Source organism: Prionailurus viverrinus, chromosome C1, assembly GCF_022837055.1.
Source record: "Prionailurus viverrinus isolate Anna chromosome C1, UM_Priviv_1.0, whole genome shotgun sequence".
Taxonomy (NCBI): Eukaryota; Metazoa; Chordata; class Mammalia; order Carnivora; family Felidae; genus Prionailurus; species Prionailurus viverrinus.
The window spans coordinates 189,740,942-189,748,421 of record NC_062568.1 but is presented as its reverse complement, the minus strand read 5'-3'; the positions used below and the strand labels follow the sequence as shown (position 1 = coordinate 189,748,421).

The 7,480-nt window shown below is 53.2% G+C and overlaps 1 long non-coding RNA gene across 1 annotated transcript; it reads right to left on the bottom strand.

Annotated features, from left to right (window-relative positions):
* Window positions 1-2,146: 2,146 nt before the first annotated feature.
* LOC125172927 (uncharacterized) lies at window positions 2,147-7,234 on the bottom strand. The gene is made up of 3 exons (XR_007154868.1): window positions 7,031-7,234; window positions 3,627-3,755; window positions 2,147-3,132 (listed from the first exon to the last, which is right to left on the bottom strand). It is a non-coding gene; the product is annotated as an uncharacterized LOC125172927 (long non-coding RNA).
* Window positions 7,235-7,480: the final 246 nt, after the last annotated feature.

The following is a 7,480-nucleotide window of genomic DNA, read 5'->3' as shown; positions in this document are numbered from 1 at the left end:
TGTGGATGTCCCTGAGTGTACAGGAGTGTGTGGACGTGTTTGAGTGTTTCCAGAGTGCCTTTGTGTGACCACGTGGACAAGTGTGTGTGTGACTGTGTGTCGCTAGCAGAGTCCTCTGGGATAGGTGTGAGCCTTTGCGTCCACATCTAGCAGACCCCTCCAGCTGACCCCTGACCCGTGGAAGCACAGAGCCTGCCCAACCTTCAGAACAGCCCAGTCCCCCGCCCCCCACTTCCTGGTGACTCACCTCCCTGCTATCCTTGCCCCCGCCCCAGGCCTCCTGCCTTCAAGGGCAGTCCCCCTCTTGCCCAGTTTGCTCTCCTCCCACTCAAAGGGAGTCTCAGTCCTTTCTTCCAAGCAGCCTTCTGCGACCAGACAAGGGGGACCTAGTTCTAGCCATGCATGTTCTAGTAATCTTTCACTTGACATGAGAACAGGCTCAAAGCACTGCAGTGACCTGCTGGAGGTCACATAGTGGGCACATGTGTTTAATCCCATGATTCCTAAAGCTCAGGGTGGGGCCCCCGGCCTCCTCCAGCCCCACTGATGGCCCCAGCCCAGGGCCCTGGACCTGGGAAGGAGAGAGGGAACTGACATTCAGGGAACCCTCCAGCCACTTGCTTGGCCCTTCCCATGCTGTCATGTTGGTCACCCCCGTCTTGCTCAGAGAGGCGAGACAGCTTGTCCGGGGTCACACAGTTAGGAAGCAGCTGAGCTAGGATTTGAACCCAGATCTCTCTAGCTCTCTAGCTCCAGAGCTCATGTTACTGGGTGGGGGCGCCAACCAGGCTGACTGGCCACTAGTCCTCACAAGAAAGGCAGAAAGATGATGAGATATGGGTAGAAATGAGGAAAGGTGGCTCGAGACAGTTCCTATGCAGCATCACACCGAGAGCTGAGGTGACACAGTCTCATGTGAGTCCCAACAACAGCCTGATAGGACTTCCTGTTCTAACCAGAGTCCAGCTCCCTGCCTGGGGCCTCTTCCCCTGGACTGAGGCATTGGATTGACAGAAAATGTGACAGAAAATGTGACTAAGTGGACCCAGACTTGAGCAGCCTCCCCACTGGCTGGTCACAAGTGTTTGAAATGCCACAATGCCTCTGACCTTTGTCCCCCAGAGGCTTCTCTTCTAGATCAAAACCCCAGGCTCTAGGAGAAGTGGCTAGAGCCCCCAACCCAGCCTGAGGGAGTCTGGTTGGAGCTTGGGGTCCCAGATGGATGGAAGTCCTGGGGCCAGAAGGAGCGTGAAGGTTGGGGAGGCTGGAGCGGCCTCTTGTCATCCACTATCTCCTTTCATTCTCCCAACAGCCCCTGGGGCAGCAGGCACCACTCCCATTTCTGATGAGGAAGCAGGCGCTCCGAGAGACGCATATGTGGTGAAAGTGGGACTCGAATCTCCTCTGTGGACTGAAGTCCAGGGCTCTTGCTACCAGATGTGGCTCCTCTGGATCGCAGGGCTGGCTTGGCCGGGAGGAGGCCAGAGAGGCAGGGATGTGAGAGATGATGCTCCTTTGGCTCCTCTGGATGACACGCACCAGAGAAATGCTTAGGCAAGTGCTTGAGGAGACAGCTCAATGGCAAGGCTATTTGGGGAATTGAGGAGGACAGGGCGGGTGCCCCTCATGTCCCCGCTTCACAGTGTCCCCACGGGTGCTCAGGAAGCAGACAGGTCCACTGACCCGGACACCTGGTCTTTGCCTTGGCTGCAGGTGCCCGATACTCCCACATTTGACACCGTTGGTCACAGAGGCTCCATCGTCCAGGGCCTCCACTGATGTTCTTCCTGCCTCATGTCATTGCTGTGCTTGTTCCTGAGCTCCTGATGAAACGATCCCGTTCCTAGCCTTCTTTCCCTCCCCAAATCAGTGAGTCTGATTCCTGGACGGCAGTTTCAGCCAGACCACTTCAGGGGCCACTGGCCACCTCTGGTCCACTTAACTGGCAGGGCAGTTAGGTCACTTGGTTCAGAGTATGATGACCTAAGAGACCCTTAGAGAGAACTATGGGCAAGGCAGTCCCTTAGAGCATAAACAACTCCCTTCCTTTTTTTTTTTAATGTTTATTTATTTTTGAGAGAGAGAGACAGAGTGTGAGCAGGGGAGGGGCAGAGAAAGGGGGAGACACAGAATCGGAAGCAGACTCCCGGCTCTGAGCTGTCAGCACAAACCCTCATGCGGAGCTCGAACTCACGGGCTGTGAGATCATGACCTGAGCCAAAGTCGGACGCTTAACCGACTGAGTCACCCAGGTGCCCCATAAACAACTCCCTTAAATCTAGATCCTGGGTTCAGCTGCTTGCATGAAGCTGGGGACAGTGCCTTTTCACTTCTTTCCCCCTAGTGCCCAACACGGGGCTGGCAGTGTTGAGTTGCGGTGACTCAGTTGATGGACAAGCGAATGAGGTCAGCCAAGGAGTCTTGGGGCTCTGCTGAAGGCTGTGGCAGTGCAGTGGGGCCTGTGAATCCCGTGTCCTTGTCCAGGGTCGTCCTTATCTCCAGAATCAATCAACCTCCCTGCTGCTGCCCCTATGGGCTTGGGTCTCTCTCACGTGGGTCTGCTCCTCTGTGTCCTGGACACATTTGGAACACCTGGTGGCCACCCCTGCCACCCCAGACTCTCTCTGCCCGCAGGTCTGTCTGTGTATCCCTGATCCTGGAACTCAAAGCCTCTCTCCCTTGTTCCTTGCTGCCTGGCTGTCCTCCTGTTTCCGGCCTCCATGGGTGGCCCTGCCTGACCTTGTCCTGGCCTCAGGGGCGGGGTAGGGGAATGGGAGGGGTGTGCACAGTGCAGCTCTTGTTCAGGGGATCAGGGAGGGACCAATGCCTGCTCTTGTGTTCCAGTCCCTGGCTTGGGTCCTGGCCAGCCAAAGGGTGAACTGCCTCTCTGCCTGCAGCATCATCTCCGCATTCGTTCCACTGGCAGAGCAGGCCCATAGCCGCTATGGAAGCTGACCGAGAAGGCCCTTAGCTGGGCTCTCCTTCCAGGCTGTTACTGATCCCTTTGCCTCTAGCTCCTCCATCTCACGACCTGCTCCCTGGACCATGAAGACAGGATGTGGCTGGTTTGGCTATGGCCAGGGACCACGTGGGCATGACACAGGTCCCAGGGCTGCACTTTCAGTGTCCCATCTGGGAAATGGAGGTTGACAAATAAGGTTAGGTTAGGGAGATAGGGAATCAGTGAGGGGGTGGGGCCCAGTGAGAGGGTGGGGGCCAGTGAGATGATGGGGGTTCAGTGAGAGGACAGCAGTTCAGTGAGGGCTTGAGGTAAAAGAAATGGGTACATAAGGCTCTAGGGAAATTAACTCAATGATCCCTTCTTAACGTGGCTCAGGCCCCCGAGCCTACCCTGGGGTCTATAAGTCAGCATGACTGTGAGGGACATGGCTGGGCACCTTGGTGCCAGGCACTCCTCCGAACAGTTGGAGGGAAGCTGGAGACCTGTGTCTGCCAGGAAGGGACGCAGACAGGCAATACCACAGTCCTGAGCACCAGACTGTGAGGCCTTAGGGGCTAGGAAGCCAGGGCTGGGAGTGAGTCCCTGGGCAGCCAGCCAGAGAGAGGCAAGGAATGGCCTGGGGCCATGGAGGGCAAGGGAGACCTTCCTGGGAGCTTCCTCCTACCTCTGGGATTCTGTAGGCTGGAAGCAACTTCTAGGAAGGCATTTGGAATCCTGGGATGGCCCTATCCCGGGATCTCGAGGACTGCTCCTTCTTGCCCCTCAGGTTACAGCCCTTGGCAAGCTTCCAGAACTGGGAGGGGAAGAAAAGGATGAGCACTGGGACCACATAGCAGATTCCTGAGACTTCTCAGGAAACTCCTTCCCTTCTGCCCCCTCCCCAACACCCTCCTCATCCCTGAGTCACCATCCCTTTTACAGAGGCCCTCCCCCTTGACTGAGTCAGCCCCTATCCCTAGAGAGTCCCTAGCTCTTTCTGGGTCTCTGTCCCCTTACTGAGTTCAGGTCCTCCTCACATAGCTGTCATACCAGAAATAAAGCCAGTTTTAAATCTTTCACATGAGTGTTTCAGGCACTGTCCTTTCTTTCTCACCAGCAAGGAGGGCTGGATTACCCCTGGGCCCATCCATTCAGGTTCTATTGTCTAAAAACCTGAAGGGGCTGCTAAAGGATCATTTAATATATACATATTTTTTTAATGTTTATTTTTGAGAGAGACGGAGAGACATAGCACAAGCAGGGGAGGGGCTGGGGCAGAGAGAGAGGGAGACACAGAGTCCAAAGCAGGCTCCAGGCTCTGATCAACACAGAGCCTGACGCGGGGCCTGAGCTGGTGAACGGTGAGATCATGACCTGAGCTGTTAAGTCTGACACTTAAACAGCTGAGCCACCCAGGCGCCCCAGGATCTTACAATATTCAAATGTCCAAGCCTGGGCTGGTGAGGAATGGCTATTTTGCATACTTCCTTTTTAGTGAGGAAAAACTCAAAACTCTCCTCCCTCTCCTGCTCGGAGTCTGACTTGAGGAGAATCCTAGCTGGGCTCTACAACAATGCAGAATGTTACATGGGAGCTATTTGGGTACTAGACCTCCAGGCCTGGGGTGGGAGAAGAGGCCAGGATTTTCTCCCCATTCCCCAGAGGAAGCCAGGAGTTAGAACAGGGAGTAGAACCAGAAGAGGAAATGTTCTTGGAATGTTAAAAACTGAAGTGATTTTTTTTTTTTAAGTAGGTTTCACGCCCAGTGTGGGGCTTGAACTCACAGCCTTGAGATCAAGACCTAAGGTAAGACCAAGAGTCAAATGCTTAACCGACTGAGCCACCCAGGTGCCCCCAAACTGAAGTGATTCTTAGGGATTTCTTGGACCCTACACCGTGGCTACACAGGATCTGCAGATTACCACCCCCTTCTGTGTCCATGGCAGACATGATTAGTTGAGCATGGCACTCATTTGAGCAGCAGTTAGCATGTGCAATTAAATTCGTCTTCCCTTGGGGTGCCTGGGTGGCTCAGTAATAAATAAACATCTAATAAATGAATGAATGAGTGAATGAATAAAACAAACAAACAAACAAACAAGTAAATAAATTTGTCTTCCCTGAGTAGTTCAACCCTTTCCTTTCCAGATAGGGAAATTGAGGCCCAGAGAGGATGCAGGAAATGTAGATTATATCCATCCCGAGGCTACCTGCCCATCCTAGAAGCACATGGGTCAGTCCCCTGAGAGGGTGAGGGACTAAAAGGTCGCTCTGGGTGGAATTGCAGGTGACTTTTATCAATGACTTTGTGCTTTTCTGCATTTCCCAGATTCTCTTTGAGCATGAATTCATTTTGTAATCAGAAGTCTCTTAATAATAATACTAGTTTGAGGCATCTGGGTGGCTCAGTTGGTTAAGTGTCTGACTTCGGCCTAGGTCATGATCTCTCTGGTCTGGAGTTTGAGCCCTGCTTCGGGGCTCTGTGCTGACAGTTCAGAGCCTGGAGCCTGTTTCAGATTCTGCATGTGTGTGTGTCTCTCTCTGCCCCTCCTCTGTTCGCACTCCGTCGTCTCTCTCAAAAATAAATATAAAATTTTTAAAAAAAATTTTTTAATGTTTATTTTTGAGAGCGAGGGAGAGACAGAGAATGAGCAGACGAGGGGCAGAGAGAGGGGGAGGCACAGAATCCAAAGCAGGCTCCAGGCTGTGAGCTGTCGGCACAGAGCCCGATGCGGGGCTCGAACTCAGGAACCGCGAGGTCATGACCTGAGCTGAAATCTGACGCCCAAGCAACTGAGCCACCCAGGTGCCCCAATATAAAAAAATTTTAATAAAAAAAATAATAGCCTTTTTCCCCTGAACACCATGTGGTTCCTGCCTTAGGCATTATCTAAGTCAATCCTGACAATCACCCTGGGAAGGAGGTAGTATTATTGCTGTTATTCCCATTTTAAAGAGGAAGGAACAGGGGTGCCTGGGTGGCTCAGTCGGTAAGCATCCGACTTCAGTGCAGGTCATGATCTCACAGTTCGTGAGTTCGAGCCCCATATCATCGGGCTCTGTGCTGACAGCTCAGAGCCTGGAGCCTGCTTCGGATTCTGTGTCTCCCTCTCTCTCTGCTCCTCCCTCACTCACACTCTGTCTCTCTCTCAAAAACATTTAAAAAAAAAAAAAAAGAGGAGGAAGGAACCAAGACTTAGGGAGGTCCAAAAATTTGCCCCAAAGTCACATAACTAGTGGCACAGCTGTGACTCTAGCCACAGTAAACACAATTAAATCAATTAAAAGTTAATATCAGGGATGGTCTGGGTCTATGGAAGTGCTGATTTCCATGTTCTTCTAAATAATAGAAGTGGGAAGCCCCATTAGGGGGAAATGACTTGCCCAAGGTCACACTAAATGTGCTGTGAAAAAGCGGCCTGCACCCCAGAAAAGGTTTCTGAGTGGCCTGGGACGTGTGCAGAGGCCTGGCATGATTCTCCCACCTCTCCCCAGGACCCAGACACCTCTCTGCTCAGGACAATGGGGACACTGTGCCCTTGCAAAATGCAGGATAGCAGGGTACCACCTCCTGCCAAGGCTCCTGCTATTCCTCTCGGCATGAAGTGAGGAGAGAAGGAAAGACACAGAAGAATGAGGTAGGGGTGGCTCAGAGCTGAGCCAACAACAGCCAAGGACAGAGCCAGGCATGGGGGAGAAAGGAAGGTCTTCCCTCCACTGGGACTTTGGGAAAGGGCCATTTTATTTGTTTGATTTTAAGTTAAAAACATTTTTTTTTGGAATCTCTACACCCAACGTGGGGCTCGAACTCACAACCCAAAGATATAGATTTGCACACACGTCTGACATAGCCAGCCAGGCACCCTTGGGAAGGGGCCATTTTAGCAGGAGCATGGGCTGAGTGCCTCCTCCAGCCTAGCTTTTGCAATGATCACCCACTAGTGTGCCGGAACCCCTGGGCATCTTTTTTCACTATCTCCAAACACCACCTCCTCTGTGTGCCCAGAGCATGGGAAGGGGACACCGCTAGACCAGCTCTCCAAATCTGTGTGGCCCTGCCCAAGCCACTTTGTTTCTGAATCTTCTTACCTGTGAAACACAGATGACAAACCCTACTTTTCAGGGCTGTTCTGAGCAGAAGAAGTGGTCACAGAAGTAAAGGATCCAGAGTGAGTAAAGCAGCCCAGCAAATTCTGGTCAGTAGTAGAGCAGGGGCTCTCCTCTCCCAGCCCGCCCCTCCCAGCAGGCAACGTGAGGAGAGCTTGTGGGAGGGAGGGGGAGGGAGGAGCCTCTTCCTTCCTACCCCTTCCAGCTGGGTATCAAGATCTGAGACCAGATGTGTGGCCAGTGACTCAGCCCTTTCCTGCCTGGAAACTCCTCCCTGCCTGCCTCACCGGGCTGGGCCAGGGAGGGTGAGACAGCAGATTGGAGGTCGGGGTGGCTGGTCCTGAGCAAACTCAGGGGAGCAGTGGGGGCAGAGTGGAGGAGGGAGACAGAAGGAGGAATGAGGATAGCATGGCCAAGCCATGCTGGGGAGGG